The sequence below is a fragment of the Thunnus maccoyii genome, chromosome 21 (genome assembly GCF_910596095.1).
Source record: "Thunnus maccoyii chromosome 21, fThuMac1.1, whole genome shotgun sequence".
NCBI lineage: Eukaryota > Metazoa > Chordata > Actinopteri > Scombriformes > Scombridae > Thunnus > Thunnus maccoyii.
The window spans coordinates 20345246-20368707 of NC_056553.1; the positions used below are offsets into that span (position 1 = coordinate 20345246).

The 23462-nt window shown below is 38.1% G+C and overlaps 1 protein-coding gene across 3 annotated transcripts in view; it reads right to left on the reverse strand.

The window, feature by feature from the left end:
• adarb2 (adenosine deaminase RNA specific B2 (inactive)) overlaps positions 1–23462 on the reverse strand; it is a 385455-nt gene that overhangs the window by 224066 nt on the left and 137927 nt on the right. For 2 of the 3 annotated variants that reach the window (XM_042400109.1, XM_042400114.1), the window contains exon 2: positions 12071–12159. The exons of the other annotated variant lie outside the window; for it this stretch is intronic. The gene's annotated coding sequence lies outside the window, so the exon portion shown is untranslated. The remainder of the gene's footprint in view (positions 1–12070; positions 12160–23462) is intronic. 3 annotated transcript variants of the gene reach the window in all.

Below are 23462 nucleotides of genomic sequence, written 5' to 3' on the forward strand. Positions count from 1 at the left end.
TGTACTTGTCCGTGGTGGGATGTAGACTGCTGTGATAATGACTGCTATATATTCCCTTGGTAGAAAGTGCAGTTTGCACTTGATTGACAATAACTTCAGATCAGGTGAGCAGAAATGTGATAACATTTTAATATTCCCACTGTCACACCAATCCTTATTCACTATAAAGCACATGTCTTCTCCATTTGTCTTGAAAGAGTCCTCTGTTCTGTCAGATCAGTATACAGAAAAAGAGTCCCCTGGTTGAATGGTGCTGTCTGGTATTCCAGGATTTAACCAAGTTTCGGTGAAACAAAGGACATTACAGTCCCTGATATCTCGTTAGAAACTGATGTGGGCACGGAGGACGTCCAGTTTATTATTCAATGTCTGCACATTGGCTAGCAAGATGCTTGACAATGAAAAGATACTGTGCTTACACCACTTTCCCCAATGAAGAACCAGTTTGATTTGAAGGTTTTACACTGTCATTTTAAAATCGCTACATCCTGGGAGTATATCATGCTTTTCCTTAGATTCCAGGGATTTATTACCACAAAAGAATTACAAAAGAAGGAAAATGAATCATTAATTTACATTTATTGTCAATTTCTGATGGTGTTCTTTCATATTTGTTTGAATATATATTTTTTTTTAGATGGACAACAATTCTTACATCTTAAATACACTATCTTTGAGGGGGAAACTAAATGCCAACCAAGCAGAATTGTTAAATTCTGTTCTTTTCAGCATATCCTCTAAACACTTTTACATTGAAGGGGTTATACAGGAACGTCTGACCATCTTTACAGGGTTGATCTGAAATTATAACTGCTTGAAGTGATAAAGATGGAAAAACCACTGCATGTAGCCATTCTGGAGTGTTGTTCCAGAGATTTGAGGAATGGGATCATTGTTTTTGGACACAGGACAATCCTCTACACTTGAGGCTCCACCTGTTGAATCACGCTGTACAACTGACCCTCAAACTCTGATTTGGGAATGAGGATCTGCATATGAGATTAAGCCACTTACATTTGTGGATCTTGGTACTCTGCTTTGTTTACGGAATAAAAAATATTATAAATGATTATATCAAAGTAGGTGGACCATTTCATGGAAGCGTCAATGAGGTTTGGAGAAGTCTCTTTCAGAAAGAAGTGTTCTTTCAGTACATATGATAGTCTCCAGTATACAAATACACAAATGCACACAGACACACAGTCAGACGGGATTTTTTTTCAGGGAAACAGGACCAGATTTTGTTTAGAATTCCACAATGTAAATATTGACTCCTAGTACCAGTCAGAAGTCAGCTAGCTGCCATGGCTGACGTTGAATTGCATGAAAGCCGACACCAACAACGACCAGCTACTATTCAGAGCCTTTCTAATGTTGTACTGGAGGGTTAGATGAAGTGTGACACAGACAGAAGTCTACCTGTTCTGTAAAACTTTCTTTGTGGAAAAGGTCACTTTTATTTACAACATATTTGTATGAAATAACACTTGAGGTGGTGAGAAAGTCAGTTTAGTTTGTTGAGAATGAGAAAGAATGAAGAGGAAGGGATGGATGGATGCAGGTAATAATTAAAGATGGCTGTTAGGTGGGAGTGGGAGTGCCTTTCTGGATGAATAGTGAATAAACTAATCCAGAGACGGTTTCATTGATCCAGCATCACATGTCCCTTGTTTATGTGCCAGAATACCAAATATATCATTTTTCATGATGACCAGCAGAGCCACATGAGACATACAATAATTGTGACATGTATCTTAGTGATCAGGGTAGATCAAATAAGCTGTACAAAATCATATATATTTATTTATATCTCTCACAAGACCTTTGACATGCATTTGGCTGCCTGCTGGGCGATAGAGTTTAAATTTGTGGACTATGAGTATATGATTAGTATTCATTATTATCAATCAAATCAAATACGTTCATTTATTCTAGTATTTCCCACTAAACTCAGCTCTAACTGCCTCCCGGTCTTGGATAAATGAGTCTTTGCTGTCCTGCAAAGTCAATTTGATGTCAAACACTTGAAAACAAGATAGAAAAAAAATCAATATTTGATTATAAAATGTATATTTCTTATCTATGTTGTGACTATCAGAACGGAATCTTGTTATCTTCAAAAGCTCGACCTTGACAAGGTTATATAGGATTTACTGATGGTCGCTGCAAGCTGTACTGTTTGAGAGGTACCATTTTGATGCGGGGAATATATGAGAGGACGAAACTGAAAGCAAACTCTTCTTCAAACTTCTTTAACAACTGAAGAGCCCTACAGAACAGTTTGTTACACAACAGCTACTCAGCAGCCAAGCAGAGACGGTCTGAGAAAACTCTTTGCATATTCAGTAGAGTACAAAAAGAAACATGAGTAGATATATGGTTGTTTTCAGATGCAGTCAAGGAAGAAAGAAATCTGTTGACAAGTCACTGGACTCTTCAGTGTTGACATTTAAACAGTCTCTCAAGAGAGCCAACTGAGATCTATGAAGAGAAATACTGTATGTAAAGCCGGGATCAGACTACAGGAGTTTTAACATCCTAACCAATTTTGAAATCAGGTTGCACATGAGAAACTTCTTCTCTCTAATTTCAAACATACACACACTACAAGATTTGAAAATAATGACGCATCAAACACTACAGGATATTATTAAGATTATCATGCCAGAGGGAGCAATGCACCATCTCACATGATCGCTCGTGATCTCATGGCGAAGCAGATGTAAACAAAATGGAGACTGACATGGTGCAACTACTTGCTTTAGTAATGCTTTGCTGTGAGAAAAAACAAAAGCAGAAGACTAAACGAGTCTGGATTTGGGGAGATGCCGTCAACACGGGATGTCTGTTCTTCAATGAGAACTGCAGATGAGTTAGTTTTAATAGACCTATCTGTCATTAGTAGTATGCTAGCTAACCTTAGCCTCAAGGGCTAGAATGTTTACTTTTGCTTGGCAACACCGTCTCCTCCTAACACTTCCATCTCCTTGTAGATTTGTCTCTCTCATTGGCTATTGTCGTCCTGCTAGGAAAGTAGTCACGTAATCATCCAGATTTTAACTCATAAATATCAATCATGTTTGAAATTATCGGTATGGCCCCCGTTGAGTATGCGAGCAGTTCTGGAGGTTTAAGATTGGATCTGTAAACCCCTCACATTACCAGATGATCTGGGCCGAACATTGGTACCAACCAAGATCCCAGACCAGATGGTATTTGGTCATAAACAAAATTATTAAAAGAATGGCAACTTTCAGCTTTTTTTTTTCCACAAAAGAGCCTAGCGACAAATCTAGCTACTTTTTGGACAGACGTTAAAGATGAATTCGGTTGATTTCAACCTGGTGTATTTCCCATTAAATATATGGCCATTGTGGTTCAATGGGTCATGCTAACTTTGCACTAGCCAGCTTCATTATAGAAATTCAGGTAAACAAGGACTTGCGCAAAACAACATATCGGGGCAAACTGCGCGAGCCTCCTACAGTTCTCCACACAAAAAGTGATTTTTACATGAAACATTTCAAATTCTTGTCTCTGAATCAGACTAAAAATAAGTGGAGAAATTAGCCACCTGGAACAAACACTGTGGCTACACAAGGATCAGTGAAAGTCAGTTATCCTTTAATTCCTCTACCTTGTGCTCTCGAGTGGCAGTGGCTCTTTCCAATACTTTGATATATGACCTGCAAAACTAATGACAATCCCACCAGCCTACTTTGCTTTTCGTGCTAATTAGCAAATGTTAGCATGCTATCATGTCAAACTGGTGAACATTATACGTACTTATTAGCATTATTAGCATACTGATGCTAATATTTAGCTCAAAGCAACACTGTACCTCACACAATACAGCCTCACAGAGCTGCTAGCACTGTGTAGACCCTTAGTCTTGTTTGTTTCTGTCATGACTGTTGCTTCAACTGAGTCTGGGGGAAATACAAATAGGAATGTTGAGAACAGGAATAGGAAGCTGAAAATGGAGGAACGTTTACGACCTTTCATAACCGCACCTGTTTGGGTAACGTCTACTGGAGGACATATCTTGTGGAGACACTCTTGAAAGAGAGAAATTTACAGGGAAACTGACAGATTTTCGGGTTCATACTCAGAGTAACAAACTCGACGTGGATGCAGAATTCAATCAGTCTGGTTTCCACAAAGTCAACCTTCAGGCCACACTTTTGCCTCTTCATGACAAATGATTAAGTTGTATGTGCAGACTCTGGTGTAGGGTAGATTTTTACTGGACTGACTCTCATTGTTTTTCAGTAGAAGCCCTCCCATCCCTCCTCCCACCACAACAATGTAACTCCTGTGATATCAGGTCTGAGCTGTCGTATCAGTATTCCTCACCTCCAAAAATTAAGAATGCAATTACAGTGGCACAAAAGAGGAGGCGATGGCTCGTTCTCCTCTGCGCAGCTTTATGATAATTAAGTGACAGGAGGTCAAAGGCAGTATGTGTAAAAGTAATCATTGAGTCACACTTTATGAATTTTAAATGACCAGATAAAAGGTGAGGTTTGGGGAGTGTTAATGCTGAGGGGAGAAGAAAAAAAATCCTCCTCCTCTCATATGGCATAGAGGAAATCTAGCAGAGGGATTTCAAACATTTTGCCATTTTCAGGGGGACGTCTGTTTGCCAAAGATACCGAGAAGTTCACGACCAGGTCGGAGCATCGGTATGAGGCTGGTATTCATGTTGAAAGAGCCTTGTGATGCCATTTCCATCCATGACGAGTACTGGCGGGGAAAAAAAAAAAAAAAAAAGCGATGAGCCACCTGCTTTCCTGATTTGCAACACAAGCCAACTCAGTCTGCCCACAATTTAGACTGCTGTCTTTGTTCGTAAATTATGTCTCAAATTGGTACCCGAGAAAAAAATAGTTGCAATTGCTGTTGGTGTAATATGTCTGGATTGATTAAGTCAATTCAAATTACTTGCTTAAACCCAAAATGGTAAAATAATGTGAAAATATTTGAGTCTGTAATGCAGTTCATTAGTTATTAATTTCATCTCACTTAATCACAGTGTTTTACACTAACCTGGAGGGAACACGTCTACAGTGGAGAGGTATCATTATGTTAGGAAAGTAATTGAGCCTTAAATATACATATTTAGATATATTTGTACTTTAAGTATTTTGAAATATATGGATATACATATAGGAATACAAAACTTGAATGTATTTAATAATGTTGAGCCACATTCAGCACTTAATGCAGATAAAAAAGCTAAAATTTGCCTTTTATCTGGCCTACCCAGTACACTCTTTTGTGCAACTGTTTTTCAGAAGTGGCATGAAAATCCATTCACTTCCATGACAGCTAAAAGGTTTGGAGACTTCAAAGAGGTATTAAAAATCACAAAAATCATTGTCAGGCGTATGCAAAACAATAATTTCAGCGCTGTATGAACACATGTATTACTTGACCACAAACACATACACATTTAAGTGCCAATTAATAAAAAAAAAAACTGTCCAACATGTTACAGGTTCAGGCTTCCCTGAAAGTCAGGATGGATGTCGGCCTGTTGTTTTGAGTCAGCTGTATTAAAACCCTGCAGGGACTGAAGATCCTGTTTGTTTCACTGCAGTACATAGTAATTTCCTAAAAAAGGTGGGCAAGGTAGTTTTTTAACAATCTTTACTGAAACAGAAGGAAATAGTGTATTTGTTGAAAACTATTTTCAGTCACACATTTGCTGCTCTAGTGAGTATTTATGACAGCAGGATGGTGTTTGTGGGATTGAGTCAGTGTCCATGTAATCATAATGAAGGAACGGTGATGTGTTTTAATAGTTTTTAGATGACACTGGAGGAATAACATATACAATGCTTTAGGTGTAGAAAAATACACCACCACAAAATATACCATAACAAAACTTATCATTTAACCTTAGTTTATTTGCCACGATAACAATCTTCCCTAACATTAATCATAGTTTGTAGAAAGAAATCATTTTGAAACTGTTGGCATTAAACATTAAAGATTTTCTCATTTAATGTAATCAACATGTCAACACTCTGTGTGGCGACAGGCTTATGTGTTTGCATATTGACTGTGGAAACAAGAAATCCAATCTCATCTGCTCACTGGAGACTGATACTAACATCTGGTTACACAGAGCAAGGCCCAAACACATCACAGTACATTGTAGGCCTATGTTTTATATATTCTTATATAATTTATACATTCATATTCTTGTTATATAATGTCTGACAATTATGATATCTCTGGAATTGTTTTTCTATTCCCTCATACTGCACATACACACAATTATATAATAACATTGTTGGAGTTGGTGAACACAAACAAGCTTTTTCATAATTAAAACATAGTTAGATGAGAAAATAAAGATATTGTTAAAACTGGAGTAAAACAATTCCTGTAAAGCACCGTTTTCTTAAAAAATGCATCGCTGGCAACAACTTCTGGCTATCTGCCTACAACTACTTATAACCTTTGCATGTTTAATGTCTACCTTGGGTTGCTTTGCATTGCCACCAGCAATTTTAGTATGCAAGCAGGAAAAAAAGAGAGAAGTCCGACTAATTTGTTACTCTGCTTAGATTTACATTCCCCAGCCCTGGGAACAGTCGCTCGCCTGCTCCGGCCCATTTGTTCAGCACTTAATAAATTGCATAGCAGGTTCAGAGAGGTGATATGATTGATCACTAGATATGGTGCTCCCTAGCAGCAATATTTGTCTGAGGACGCAGGGAGAATTAGCAATAACTATGTATTTGGGAATTTGACTTTCACAGATGGCATAACTAGGGCGATGAAAGTGCTTTTATTAAATGCAATGAGGCTGTGTTTGTTGTGTTTTAATGAAATAGTTTTAGACCAAGGAGAAGCAGAGCACGGAGGAAGTAACGCTCACTCATCAAATACACTCAACTGAATGAGCTTTGTTGTCAATAACATTATCATACTCATATTGTCCTGTGTTTCTTTATGAAATAGATTCCAATTTAGGCCTTGCTCACTGACTGTTTAATGTCCAGCTCAGTTTAGTAGTAATTCCATAATAAATGAATTTCACCTTAGTCATTCAAATGAAGGGCTCAGTAATCAGGGTAATTGCAGATAATAACCCCGGCCTACACTGTAGGGCCTCCGGTTTTCAGCCAGCCTCTCCCTACATACCCTGTTCCCACTGCTGCTGCCATTAACAGCGACAGGCTCTGAGGCATATCCCACTGTTCAGCATGATTAAGACAACCTCTGACTCTTAACACGGCTCCCTGTTGTCTGTGCCAGGAATTTTAACAGCAGCAGTTTACAAGTTACTGAGTAATGTTTTTGTTGTTTTTTTTCTCCCCTCAAAAGTAGTAATAGATATTTTAAAGATCATAAAGTGTTTGGCAATATTTCATCATGTCTTTTAGTAAGACTTTTTAAAAAAAAATTATATTTCTATCAAGTGATCTGTTACAGAGATATAAACATTTTTTTACATTTTTAACTTCTAAACACCGATTAACCATAATCAAAAGTAAATACATTCGAAATAATAAATAATAAATGAAATGAAATAAAATAGAAATTTACCATAAATAAGAAAAATGTGCATATATTGAGAGTGGGCTGTAAGACTAATTGTACATGATGGGCATGATACGAGAGAAACTGATAGTCATTACCTATTCCTAATGTGGTCCCTTTTAGTGAGACATTTGAATTGATAAAAAAAATAGTCACGTCAGAGGTTGTCGTTTGTCATTTTGATTGGCTGCCGAGCTTCAAGAAGGCTGGTCTTATCTAAAGTGATCTAAAGTGAGTGAGGTCAGGGCTTTCCTGCAAAAGAGAGGCTGCCTCTAAGTGAAACCTCCCTGATTAAATAAAGGGTAAAAATCAACAACAACAAACAAACCAAAAAACCCCCGATCGATTAATCAATTAGTCAATTAATAATAGATTAATCATAGAACATTTTTGTGATAATCAAGTAATTGTTCGAGTCATTTTTCAAGCAAAAGTGCCAAAAAATGTTTAGTTCCAGCTGATCATATGTGACTATTGGCAGCTTTTCTTTGTCATATATGACAATGAATTGAATATCTTCAGGTTTTGGACTGTTAGTCAGACAAAACAAGAAGAACTGAAGATATTCTCAATTAATCAATGAATTGATTAATCGATTAAAATAATTGGCAGATTAATCAATAACGAAAATAACAGTTAGTTGCAGCCCTAGTCTTATCTAATACGAGTGTGTCAGAAGCCATACGCCAGGTGCAGGAGTAGAGGAAGAAGACAGGAGAGTGCTGCTGAGACTGCGATAGACAACAGATGATAACCTCATCATCCCTGAAGTATTTGGGTTTCGCTTTTATTAACCTAAACGACCTCAAACTAACGTTGAGCTCACTGCACAGTTGGCAACACAAGATGATCGCCAACCCAGAAAAAATGTCCGACTATTTCTTTAAGCACCTGTGTTAGAACCTGCCAGCGCTGGCACACAGCCCTCTCTCGGTTCTCACACCGGTTGAGAATATCGCCTCCACAATCAGCTGTCTGCTCTCGCCATTTAAGACATCAACCCAGCGGATGATATTTGTCCTGCGTCTTAATGTTCAGATCCCTGCCTCTTAATTGATGTTATTCTGCAGACAGGAATATTGATGGCACAGCTCAGCCAGATTGGCAGCTGCATGAATCGTTATTAGCCAGGCGGTTGGACACCCCAGTGGGCCGGGAGAATGTTCAATAGGCTGCCTCTGATACAGCGTTATGCTGCTGAGCCCCGGGGGAGGTGATCACGCCTCAGACAAGAGATAATTAACCATCTGAGGCTGGCAGCCCACAGGCCAGCAGCCAGGTGAAGAGGTGAGAGGGATAAAACCACAGGACAACACAGAGAGGAAAGCAACCCTCTGGTGTACTAACACCATACGAGGCAGTTGGTGGACGTCAGACCAGAAGAGAGACCCTCTGTATGGGCATCAGACAGGATAATATGGGATGAAACTTTAATGAGGCCTGGGGGGAAACTGGGCCATTGCAACAGCAAGTAGTGATAGTAGACTAAACGTATACGGTCACGATTTCAACAGAAAATTATAAAAACATACAGCAAAGGAAAGTAGGATTTATTAAATCACAGTTATATACTGTAACTATCATGAAACAGCTCAATGAATGAAGGTTATGATGTTAAAAGTGTGAGAAAAACAGGTACATGATAGATCTGGAACAATATAGCTGCAATACAAGAGATACAGCTAAATTAGTGAGTTTATTGATGGACAGAAAATTCAAATTTAATAAGCGATGAATAATTTGATGTTATTTATCGTTTAAAGATGCACAGCTTCTTCTCCATCTCATATTATTATCAGCTATTTTTAATCAGCTCAATTTCATCAGTTTTGTAAAATGTTAATTAAAGTATGCAACTGGAAAACAACAGCTTGGGCTCTGAAAATCTGCCATGAGCATTTGTTCTTATTTTTATACTAAACAATTATGGATTAATCAAAGTAAAATATCTAGACAATAATCAAAACAGAAAATAATAATCAAGTGCAACTCTAATAAGAGGAATTGATCTAATAATCAGTGATGGATACATTTACTCAAGTACTGTACTTAAATACAAATTTAAGGTACATGTACCTACATGAGTATTTCCATTTTATGCTACTTCAGACTACTACTTCAAAGGGACATTTTTCACTGCACTACATGTATATTACAGCAATGGTTACTAGTTACTGTACAGATTAAAACATATGGTGAATTTATCAAATATGATGCATTGTTTTAGATTACACCACCAACAGTAAAATGCTTTTTACACATGAATCTACCAGTTACAATCCAATATGTAATAGTATAATAACATTTAGCAATTTTACATTACAAGTAACATTTTCAATGCAGGCCCTTTACTTGTAATGGAGTATTGTCAGTTTGTTATCGCTACGTTTACTCAAGTAAAGAATCTGAATACTTCTTCCACCACTGCAAATATGAAGAAAAATAATGTATACTCAAAGCAGATATGTATGTTAAAAAATGTGCACATATTGATATTTGCAGATCTATCATACAGAAATTCAGGAAGTCTCTAGGCCTGTTGATTAAAAAATCTGGCTAATTGATGCTTGTGTTGCACTAGGATACACAAAAATTATTTCATTTTACTTTGTATATTTGATGTGGAACAGTGAGAAACTGAAAAAAAAAGAAAAATAATTCTCCTCTTGCATTAGATGAGTTAATGTTAAATGCCAAATGTAATATTTTGAAAGAAAAGAAGAAATATCAGATCCTAGTAGTAACTCTTGACCTCCAGCATTACAAAAGGACTCTTTTAGGAAATAAACCTTGGCATATGTAAAGTAAATAGACTTAAGCTTGCAAAACTTCCCAATACCACTGAGTGAACTGCCTCAAACTGTTTATTCTTTAAATTAATGTGTGCAACATAACTCATATAACAGCACTCTTTTCCAATATTCCATCTACTAGCACAAAGTAAAGGCTAACAACTTCCCAGGATCCAGATGACAGGTAATTATTAACCTGCTGTACTCTGTGCTGATGAACCAGAAATGAAAAATCTAATCTTTTCCTCATCTGTACCTGTTCACTTTCAACATTCTGGTCAAGTAGCTGACTGCAGCATCTGCGTAAAGATGAAAGACCTAAAAGCACATTGCTTAGCTCAGGTCACATACTGTACTGCCGTCGATTAACATAAACACTCGGTGTGTATAGCTCGAGGACTCAATTTGTCCCATTTTTACCGGAGATTGTCAAAACCTTGCTAATCCCGACTTTACATAACGGCTCCTTTTAATCGCATTTGTCAGGGGAGAGAGACGATGATCATCAGACCAACTCCCCACAAGAGCTGTCACATTTTTTCACAACTTCTGCCAATTTCAGCCCTTTCAAAACAAGTCTAGGAACAGCTTTTGCGGAGTGTAATCCATATAGCTGCTGATCACATGTGCTCACACACACACACACACACACAGCTGAGGGTAATAAACCCCACACACCTTCTCCCTCTGCCTCCAGGCTGGCAGTGGAAGGTAAATTGAACAGCGGCTCGGCTGAAGCAGCGTGATGGAGCGGACTGTTGTTGTGGACATAGGATTAAACACCATGTTCATTTTGTGCTCAACACAGATATTGACTTTCTGTTGTCCTACAGTCAGTTCATCCCCTCTCACACTGCTGACATGGCGTCTCACAGCTTTAAGCATCACAGTGACACTAATGTGGCTGCAAGGCACCGCAGCTTCTCTGCAACCTTTCAAAGTGCGTCCAGTCTAATTACTTAATTCACCAGTCGCTCCCATTCATATTCATTAGGCACTTTATTGTGGTTAAAAGGCTCCTTGATGACAACAAGAATGCCATCTTCCTCTGCTTTGTGTCTTCTATTGCCGACATTTAATCAGTAAATGGAAATGTCTTTCATTCTAATACTCGTCCATCTTAGGTGAAAAAACATGAGCTTGTAGGGCAATGGGTCCTAGAGGGCAATACATGTTTCTATTTTTGAGGGATGATAATGGTTTATAATATGTGTCTGATATATACAACTGTAGTGCTAAAAGAGTAAATTAATGGACTACACTTTCAATAATCATTTCTTTGTAATTTCTCAGGCAAAAATGTCAAATCCTCGCTGGTTCCAGCTTCTCCAATGTGAGGATTTCCTGATTTCTCTATTTTATATTGTTGTAAATTGAATATCTTTGGGTTTTGAACTGTTTTTCTAACAAAACAAGCAATTTAAAGATGTCAATCAAAGCTCTGGCAACTTGTGAATGAGCATTTCTAACCGTTTTTAAAAATATTTTACAGACAAATTAATTAATTACATTAATCCAAAGCATTTTCAACAGATTCAATAACAAGATTAGAGCTGAAACAGTAATTCACTTATTTAATAAGTTAATGGACAGAAATTTAATCAGGAACTATTTTGATAAACTAAGACCCCTTACATCATACTCTATAGCCAGGACCAGGAACACAATTTCAGGCCAACCTGACTGCTTTTGAGTGACACATCACTATCACATCATCTCACCTGTCATCATTCAGCTACCTGCTGGTCGCTGCAGTTAGCAAGGTTGCTGTCGCATGAAGGAGTTCCAGTTGATACTGAGCAGAAAAAACCTAGCAGTTACAAAAACAAAATAGTTGACAGTTAAAATGTGTTTAAGCATGAGTGTACTGAAGAATATGTGTTCATTTCAAGAGTGGTCATGTAAAACACCACAATGACATCAAATATGCCAATTTTGCACAAAACTATTCCCAGAAAACAAAGAACCACAAAACTGAACCAGTTGAAGTCATCATATCAAGGCTCCAGCAGAATAATTATGAAATCAATTACATTTTCAACAATGAATACATTGAAGAACTCATTAATGAACACTTACACTCGTGTCTCCACCTGGACATCACACCTTTTTATGCCCAAGTTGAAGGACTTGGTTACAAGATGTCTTGTCTCACAATAATAGAAATGCTGTTCATGTACAGAGTTCTGGAGTTTTTGTACTTAAATATCATCATGTAATACAGCCTTACTGGACCTTTGATGAGATGGAAATTTAGTAAGCAGACCTTTCAACTTGTATTTGAGTACCCCTGCCTTACATTTATCTTTGACCACTTGGGGGGTCCTGACCCTGAGGCTGCAAACCACTGCTTTAGACCATGCAGGATTCTGTGGGGCCAGCATAGTGTGACAAAGAGAGGTGGAAATAAAAGGGCTATAAAATAAAGCATGTTTGATAATGATCATTGAGATATGTAAAAATTTTAAGCTTAAGAGTTTATACATTAGGCCAGTGGTGTGATACTATTTCTCTGCTTTGTCTTTGCTCAAACCTTTAGAAGCCTGAGCGTCATGTTTGCATGTCCTCACTGCAGAGAGCAGCAGCGTTTCAGGCCGGAGCGAGCAACACCTGCTACTTGGGCCTTTCCAGCTCTGGCCACTGAGGGACTTGATTAATCATACCATGACAGCCCCTCCACCAAGATACCAAATTTAATTATGAAAGCGATAAATAACCTTTTCTAGGACTGTATAGATCATCTGCTGCTCAGGATCCACAACTGGTAAATTATCTTCCCGCGGGGAGCATCCCATCTTTGGGAGTGGGGTGATAGATTACCGACACAAGGCTTCTAAGCCTGAAATATTTATTTACACCCATAGTAAAATGATCTCATTATTAATGCTCTGCATCTTCACACGGAATTATGATCATTGCGACTTTACTAATTTAAAAAGAAAGGTATAAACAAGAAACTGAGTACTTGATGGTGTTTTGCTAAACTTTTGAAAAGCAGTAAACATATTTGTTTATATGTAATAAGATTATGTCGCTCTGAGAAGATGCATTTACTTGCTGTTGTAGCTATAAACAAACTGTCATCTGATTTATATGAACAATTTCATATTCAGTTTACCATCTGTGGTTTCAGAAATGATGATGCAGTGCACTGCTTGTGTTTTATCACCCACACACACACGCCAGCTACTCTATTACTATTACATACATTCAAATCATTGATGGGACATTTGTAGAAAATAAGTAATTTACTTAACTTTTCTTAACAGATTGTTTGTTTTAAAAGCCTTTTCATTGTTTTTCTACACTTCAGGCCTCTTTTTCTTTTACCCCTTTTCTGCCTCTTTCTGTGTTCTCAAGTTATTCAAGGATGACAGTGGCTGTTTGTGGTGTGCATATACAGATCGTTGCTGGCAGCCTGAAGGTTATAAACAGCAATAGAAGCAGAGTGAATTTACTCTGGATACTTCAGAGTGTCAAGATATATCAGCGAGGATCACAAGTGAAGGGAGGGCAGGGAGGGGAAGGAGGAAGAAAAAAATCAAATAAATTCAGAGGCAGGCTGGCAGACATTATGTCCATTTGTCACCTGGCGCAGCGCGGAGAATAAAAGGCCTGTACGAATGGAGTCTATTATGGGAAGAGAGAGCCGCTAAGCTGCTTGCCACTGTTGATTTCTTGCAGCAGTCGATAAATTGAGCAAGGCCTAAGCAGGCCGTGTATGTTCCGTTAAACAGTGAGCACCGCTTGGCGCGCCGCACTTTTCACCAACGCTCCAGCGGTTTCTCATGATTGCTATTCTCCGTATTGATTTGCTGTATTCATGTGCTCACCATGCAGAAAATGCAAAGGAGACAAATGCTGTCTTTTTGGGAGACATAAGGATCCTAATAATACCTCTGGTGCCACAGTCCTGCACATTAAACCAACATTAGCACTGAGGGCTGTAGTGGACATCGGAGTCTTGTTCCACAGACATTTATAGATCTACACGGAGCTATGAAGGCCTGATATTGACATAGTATTATACTTATCTGCTTCATTTCAATGCTTGATCTTAAGACCGTCAACTCATTTCACATTATGTAAATGCAGCTTGATTACACAATCATTGCACTTGGATTAAGAGCTAAAACACAATCTAAAGATATAATGACAGATTCATGAGTAAGTAGTTGTATGTCAATGTTAGAACAAACTTCATGATCTGACTTCTGAGCAGAGCATTTGCTGTGAACAAGTGACACAAATCTGTATCCTCCAAAGCTGCTTTGTTACCATTTAACAAGACTAAGGGGGATATTTATTATGCCTGTTGCAATTAACATCAGGGATGCAAACTTTTGCATCACTGCAATTTTTAGAGGGGTTTTTACTAATAGTATTAATGTACAGTAAATGAGTGCAGACACTGTTCATTTGATTTGCATAAAGAACCACACAGTGAGTACTGATGCTGGGCTGTTTTTATGCGAATGTCTGGAAGGGAATGAAGCACAAACAAAAGTGTTTTCTGCTGCTGAACTTGGAAAACTGATTGAAGAGAAGAAGACACTTTTGGAGCTGCTGCCTTAATTATATCGCACTGGACTGGAGCTGCTGTGAAACATTAAAAGTCAGGTAAAATAGGCTTGAGAGAAGAAGGAAACAGAAAGGTAAATCCATGTGAAAAATAAGACTGTTGCATTCCTGCTCTTTTGTCTTGTGTTTTTGTGTTGCTGAGCAGAAAGCTCTGCTTTGTGATGCGTCTTTTAAACTGAGCCCCTCTCTTTTTCTCACTCCTGTAGTCTCTCTCTCCCTCTGTGTGTCTGTGTGTGTGTGTGTGCTCTAAAACAGTGCCGCAGATTTTACAACTGCTTTTCCCTGATGGCAAATTGTAGATGCAGTTTTCTCTGTCGCAGTGGTCAGCCTATTGTGATAAATCAGGTGCAGTAATTTGTATGAATTTTCATTTCCTCCTCCCATAATAAAGCACCACTAAACAGGAATGCCTAAAAATACATATTACATGAGACTAAACATGCCATGTTCAGTGGTGTCATTTTTCTATCATTTTAACGGCGCAAAAACATATCACCTAAAAAAGGGCCACAAATCCTTAGTAAATATCCCTGTAAGTGTCTACAGCCATGGTATAGTGACTCTGTGAGGCTGTACTTGAGCTAAATGCTCATGTTTGCATGCTAACATGCTCACAATCATAATGCTAGTATGCTAATGTTTAGCAGGTATAATACTCACCAATACCCTTGGTATTAGCATGCTAACATTTGCTATTTAGCACTAGACACAAAGTAGGCTGATGGGATTGTCATTAGTTTTGCAGATATTTGGTCATAAACCAAATAAACCAAACTAAATGAAATTTTGATCATGATGGTACTACATGAAAAGACAGAATATCAGTTTATCCTCTGGTGACTATGAATGTGTGAACCAAATTTCAGAGCATCCAATAGCTGAATTGGGTTGAATAGTCGAGATTTCAGTGAAGCACTAAAAAGTCAACCTATTGGTGGCGCTAGAGGAAAAGTCGAAGGATCACCAAAGTCATTAGAATGTATCCTCTAGGGATCTTGAATGTCTGTTATAAAATTTCATGGCAATCCAATGAATAGTTATTGAGATAATTCACTCTACACCACAAATGTCAGCCTCATGGTGGCGCTAGAGGAAAAGTTGGGGGGGATCACCAAAGTCAGTAGGATTCATCATCTGGAAACCATGTACGTCTGAACAAAGTTGCATAGCAATCCTTCCAATTTTGTCAAGATATTTCAGTCTGGACCAAAGTGGTGGACAGACGGACATAGTCATCTCTATAGAGCCACGCAGCTAGAACAGCTAAATGCTGAGTTTCAGCATGAAAACATCATTGTTGACATTTGAAATTGTAGTATGACCACAAAAAAACAATCTTAACTCTCCTCCACATTTGAACTTGACAAGTTATCCACAATAGTCCTTTAAACAACCTCCTGACCTGTTACACTGCTCCAATATCAACTCCTAGAAACCTCTAATCTGAACTATTATTCATTTGATCTTAGTATTTCCATGTGTTGAATGACTTCACAGTGCTTTAGCAAAGACTTTTTATATGTTCTGTAGAAAAGAACTTTGAAAATTGCACCTTTTTGTTTCCGCGGTCAGACTTTTTTTCCCTAACAGCGACCACATACTGTATGCAGCTCTGTGGAGAATTTCTATAAAAGAGGTTTGTCAATGACTGAAACCTCCAATTGCTGATTGAATTTCCTAACACATTTAATTACAACCAGACTCCTTTACCTCCAAATGTAAAGATTTCTTACATTATTTAATTTGACAACAAGGGTTATTCATTATTACCTTGTGAATGATTTATATGTCCTATAACGTTGAGTTTTCGGCATTATTTACAGTAGTAGCTTTTTTGTAGTCTCACTAACATCCATGTAATACTGGCCTTTACAGCACTGCTCCTTTGTTTAAATGCTAAAAAAGGAGCCCTACTTAGCATGCAATACAATTGATATGAGGAACTGAAGCAACAACATCCCTTCATCAAAGGCCTTCCCTTAAAGGACAAAATGCTAATGAGCTGACTGATTAATTGATTAGTCAATTGACAGAAAATTAATCTGCAGTTAAAATGCTATATTTGTTTGCCTCTGTCTCGTGATATAAAATGAGTATCTTTGTATTTTGGACTATAGCTCAATTTGATGGCACTTTAAACTCGGCAAAATTAAAATGGGTATTTTTCAATTTTTCACATTTCATAGACAAATGTTTGATCAATGAATCAAAAACATACACACTGAAACACCTATAATATACAGTCATGATGTGAGGAAGACATGGGCAAGTAGTCTGCTTTGTGGACATTTCTAAGTGTTCTTCATTACTATGTTCATCAATCTTCTTTTTATTTTAAAATGGGGCAGTTTTCATTTTTTATTTAAAGTGGATTGAAAATGATGAGACACGGATGAAAATAGGCTGATTGGACAAAGCACTGGCTGATTTTTACATGATATAAATCAGGCTTTGCCACTTTCACACAAAAAAGATACAAGACCAATGTTTCATTAACATCCAGTCCTACTGTCATTCTCCATCAAATTTAAACGAGAGGATTTGAAGGATCCAAAGTTCTCATTACATTATTGTAAAATTAGCTTTCTTTGTCAGATCTCTACTGGATGACATTTGACTTTTAGTCAGATGCCTACTTTAACTTAAAACTTCATGTAAATACCCTACGACTGATGTGTGGCTCGTGTATCTATTTCTGTGTGTTAAATAAATCTACTCTGGCCTGGTTTAGTCACACAAAGGTAGTTTATTAAGAGTAGAGCATTACTTTTCCAGGTGTGAAAACTGAATTTGCCTGTGGAGCGCACAGCATACTTCCTCTCATTACTGCTGCAGCCTTACATCACAGCGATAGAACTGTGCCATAAGTGGCACAACAACATTTTTCCTGCACAGGTTCCATCAAGTGTCCTGTCCCCTAATTACCAAACTGTGATCTTCCCTCCATCTTCCTCCCTCCCACTAGACTGCGTGTCTCTCCCTCATTATTCACCCTCAATTATGCGAAGAGTTTGTCCTGCACTGCTTAATTACTTCATCCAGGAAGATGATAAGTTAATTTTGTGATTAACCCTCTGACACATGGGCAGACATGAATATCACGAGGCGATTATCATTTTAGTTTGTGTCCCTGCAGACTTGCTCTTTGACATCAGGACAGTTATTTGGAACGGGTGAATGAATGTCAAAGATTACACGCTGCCAAATATAAACCTGGCAATTTTAAAAAGCAAAAGCATGTTGTGATGTTTATTCATAAGTCATTTAAGCCAGATAAGTAGTTGGACTCAACAATAAACAGCAATCCATTAAAATCTGAATTCCTTTCTGTGGAAGAGAAATAAATTCTCCTCAGGGCCTTGGTGCCATTGTCATGTAAAGAAGATGGCAGGAAACAAGTTGCAGGTACGGTTTAATTAGTGCTCTGGCTCGCTGTTGGCTTCCCATCATTTCTCTCTCCCTCTCTCTCCACTGTACCATCTCCTCTGATTACTGGCATTACAGCAAATTTGCAGTTGATAATCAGCCTCAGATTCCTGCTAAATTTCTCATTACGCTGCTGGAGATGTCACTTGGGCTTTGAGTTTGCATTAATAGGGTTTAATCTGCAAGTGTTTGTGTGTGTGTGTGTAATGTGTGTGTGTGTGTGTGCGTGTCTGGGTGCGCATCCATGCTAACACGATGCCTCGTACACATCACACTTGTCAGGTACAATCTTGTACGGATTCCCAGGAGGCCACTTGTTTAACAATTACCCTTCATACTTCATTATTTCATATTGGTGCAGAATGATTACATTCAACCATTAGAGCAGGGAGTCTGACAGTCTGAGCAATAAGAAAAGTGTTCATTAAAGACACCAACCAAACTCTGTAAAATAACTCCACTGCCACACAGTGTTGCCTGTATTCTGACACTAAACTATGGAAGCAAATAATGGCCATAAAAATTTGAATCTCATTAGTAACTGAATATGTAATTATGAAATGTGTTCATCACTGAATACTTAATGTTGAAATTTAAATACCACTGCAGTTATAGCACATGAAATATTTCACTTTGAGAACTCTCTGTCTGACTTTAAGTGCTCTCAATTCCCCTCTTCAAACAATTCAAAAGTCCATTTTAAGTTGTGCAATTTCAAAAACTATTTCTAATATATTTTTAGGGTTTACAAAATGAGATGGACAATTCAAGTGTCCAATATTCAAACTACTTAAATTCAAGCACTAAAATTGAAGATATTTCACTTGAACATCTGGGATACCAAGTATTAACAATTAAGGCTGGGGGCACCTGGCATACTTAAATTGAGAACTCCATTAAATCTATTTAACTCTATTAACTCAATTTAAACCAGATTGTAAAATCTGTACTTTCTCGAGTGTTGGTTTCTCTTCTGATCTGATTTTTTAATCACTTTTATAATCACTTATGTATTTTATTGTAATGTGTTTTTTATGTGTCACAATCTGTTTATTTGTAATGTGTACTACCCTCTTGTGAAGTGAACTGAATAGAGACTCCTTTGATTTTACACTTTAAATAAACTTACTTACTCTTAAAGGGGTCTTTAAGAGTGCATACATGATATGCTAAAAGCTATAAAAAGCTTTTTCACCAGTTGATGGTCCTTAGGAGACATAAGAACAGCTTGTTCTAGTATTGCAGGGTGGCTACAGAACAGATTGATAAGGAAAATATAAGGACAAAACTATATTATGGCACAGTATTATAGGTCAAATGAAAAATGTTAACGCTGTTTCAATCTAGCATAAACATGTTCAGATACTATAGAAAAACATACTTGGACAAGTAACACAGACATCTATGCTCTATTGTTTGTATTTCCCAACAGTATTTATACAGTGTGTCACTATTAAAAGAGAAAAGGCTTTGAGGATGTGGACTGACTGATGAGTTTGACAAATGTAGCACTATCTCAGATAACAAGTTTGGCTGGAGCAGGAATGAGCCGCTAACGTTAGCATAAACTCTGGTACAGTAACATCCATTTTTTTAACGTCACTAATGAAAATAAAGAGGTTAGCTAATGATGTTCTTCTTGGTCTTGGAGGTAATGCCAGTTAGCCAGGCATGCTAATGATTTCAGCTTACTCTTGTGTTTTAGTTTCTTTTTTTAAAAAAAGATTTTAAAAAGGCACCACCCATCTCTTTTACTAGATGTGCAGGTCTGACTTTCGTGTATTTGATTGTCATGTCTGAATTTGACCAAGCCCATTTTGAGCAATCACATTTTTGATTTGAATTTTAAGATCCTAATTGATCTTGACTATCTGTCTATTGAAAATTTCAAAGAGTGTAATTCAAATTACATGAATTCAGATGGATGGTTTTCAAAGTAAGATGTCTGTGAAGATTCTCAGTCATCCAGGTCTCAGTTATCCAAAGAGGGTTGAATCAAGGGCAACTGGACTTGGTTGTAGATACTTGAAGATGTTTAGCCTCTCATCCAAGGGTCTTCTTCAGTTCTAACTGACTGGTGGGGAGTCCCAAGTATTTAACCTCTGCTGGGTCGTTATCAAGGTCATTGATACCACTTGGTTCGTTAGTGCTCCTAGCTGTTGTAACAACAGTCGTCAGGGTCATTGGAGTCACTTGAGGCCAAGTGTAAATGACAGTCATTGGAGTTGTCACATGAGGCCAAATGTGAATGGTTGTTAAGTCTCCTGGAAAGGGATAAAAGGACAGCATTCAACTTTGACGCAGATAGTCTACTTCTACTTCTTCCATGTAGAGGTTGGCCACGATGGGAGATACTGGTGAGCCCATGGCACAGCCATGCTTTTGTCTGTAAAACCCCCATTGCACAAGGAAAAGGTGGTGTTCAGACAGAGGTCTAGCAGCTCACAAATCCAGTCTGGGCTGAGGTTTGTTCTGTTGTTAAGGGTGTTGTCATGTAGTGGTTGCTTCCACTGCCTCCATAGTTGGGATGCAAGTAAGCAATAAGAACGTGCTGAGCCACTGGTTTAGATATGTGGACGACACGCAGGTCAAAATTAAAACCCTGAAAGTGCAAGCCTTCACAGAACACATTAACTCAGTGGACAGTAACATCAAGTTCACACCAGAGTATGTCAGGAATAACAGCTTGGCCTTTTTGGACTGTGCTATACATGTAGAAGAGGAAAGGAGTTGCCACACTGGAGTATACAGGAAACCCACACATACAAACCAATACTTACTCTTTGACTCTCACCATCCACTGGAGCATAAGCTAGGAGTTATCAGAACCCTGCATCACCGAGCTGATAATGTACCAACAAGTGCCCAGGCACAAGAAAAGGAGCACAAACACCTGAAGGACACATTTAAGGCTTGCAGATACCCCAACTGGACCTTTGTGAAAACAACCACAAGATCCAGGAAGAACAACAACCCTGTGGGTGGTGAAGAAAAGAAGAATAAAAGCAGCAACATTGTCATTCCATACATGTCTGGAGTATCTGAGAAACTCAGGAGGATTTTCAACAAACACCATATCCTTGTGTTTTTCAAACCCAGCAACACACAAAGACAGAAACTGGTCCACCTGAAAGACCACACACACAAAACACAAGAAAAGCAATCTAGTGTATGCAGTCCAATGCAGTGAGGAATGCATAGACTTGTACAGTATATTGGGGAAACTAAACAACCATTAAACAAACCCATGGCTCAATAGAGAAGGGTCAACTCAGCAGTACCTACACCTTAAAGATAAGGGACAATCTTTCGAAGACAACAATGTACATAATTTGGATAGGGAGGACAGATGGTTTGAAAGAGGAATGAAGGAGGCTTTTTATGTCAACGTAGAGAAACCATCCTTCAACAGAGGAGGAGGTCTACAACAGTTGGGCGATAGTATTTATTGCCCAACTACAACACTCTCCTGTCATCCCTTCCCAGGAGACTTAAAAAACCATTCACATTTGGCCTCATGTGACAACTCCAACGACTGTAACGAATATTGTTTCAACAGCCAGAAGCACTAACGAACCAAGTGGTATCAATGACCTTGATAACGATCCAACAGAGATTAAATACCTGGGACTCCCGACCAGTTTGTTAGAACTGAAGAAGCCCCTTGGATGAGAGGTGAAATGTCTTCAAGTATCTACGACCAAGTCCAGTTACCCTTGATTCAACCCTTCTTGGATATGGTTTTCAAAGTAAATTATTTCAGTGCTAAACTGAGTAGTATTTAAATTTTAACATTAAGTATTCAGTAGTGATTCAATTTCACCATTAAGTATTCAGTTTCTTCTAAGATGCAAATCTTTTTGGCCATTATTTGCTTTCATACTAAACTGAAATGCAAAGAAGATCCATGGTAAGATATTCTGCCAGACAAGTCAATGACAAACAGTAACCTAGATATTAACGCATAAACAAATGTGAGACTGCACCCATTAACTTTTTGTTCTTGATTAAACTGTGAAGCATCACGCTGTGCTCTGCAGAAGTGAGTTGTAATCAACTTCCAATCATTAATGGCCCTGTTATCTGCACCTGGCTCCTGAATAAACAAAAATCTCATTGCCCCCCTCAATCACTTGAAAGTTATCCCACTGAGTGGCACTTCCAACATCAGCAATACAACCGGCTGATTCTGGGAGCCGAGAGGCAGAAAACTCCCTCAGAAGAAAGCTTGATCAGTGTCCTTTAGGCAAAACATTGCTATTCTTTGAATCATGCTGTTCAGTGAATCATAATCACAGCTCAGCTCAATTGGACTCATTGTTGCCAGGCCTGCAAGCCTGTTTTGTCTGCTGATTGATTCATGTCATGTGAGAGCAAGATACTCAAAAAGACCTATCATCATTCATTTGTGTTGGTTTCTGTTTATGGGCCGTTCTCTATTGATGATTACTATATCAGAAGATCTTTAATTAGTGGCTTTTGTGTGGAAGACAAATGAAAAACAAAAGGCAAGCACAGTGCGGTGAGATCAAAATGAGAAAACGCTTGATGAGTAAACATTTTAATTATGGTGTTAAATATAAATTGAAAGGTAACATTTGCGAGCAAATTAGTCTAAAGGTCACTTTTGTTTGAAAGTGTTCAGCTGGTGATTTTGTTTTCCTGTCCTGTCTGCTAGAGTCCATCATGTTGTCTGGAACGATACAGGACTTTTAGCTGTCAACATAAACAACATACATTACTCCTTTATTTTCTTTATAAAGTACATACAATATGATTGTGCACACTCATTAAATATATTCATTTTATAGCTGTGGCATTTTAACAGTCAAAGCCCTGTAGTGGAAGTGCAGTCAGCAGTGTATCACCACTATTCAATAGTTGCTATTGAAAACACGAGCCGCCTACATGTAGCCTGGCAGCACACCAACTCTGTGGGCTCAATTTCTATTGTTGTTCTTGCATCTAAACTACACTGAGAGCCTGTGAAAAGCATCTGTAGACTCTTTACTCTTGTACTGTTATATTGTCTGCTTCAACTATATACCTGTTTTTCCATTACATGGCATGAAGAAGATATGATTTTAAAGAAAGTAGTGTTAATTA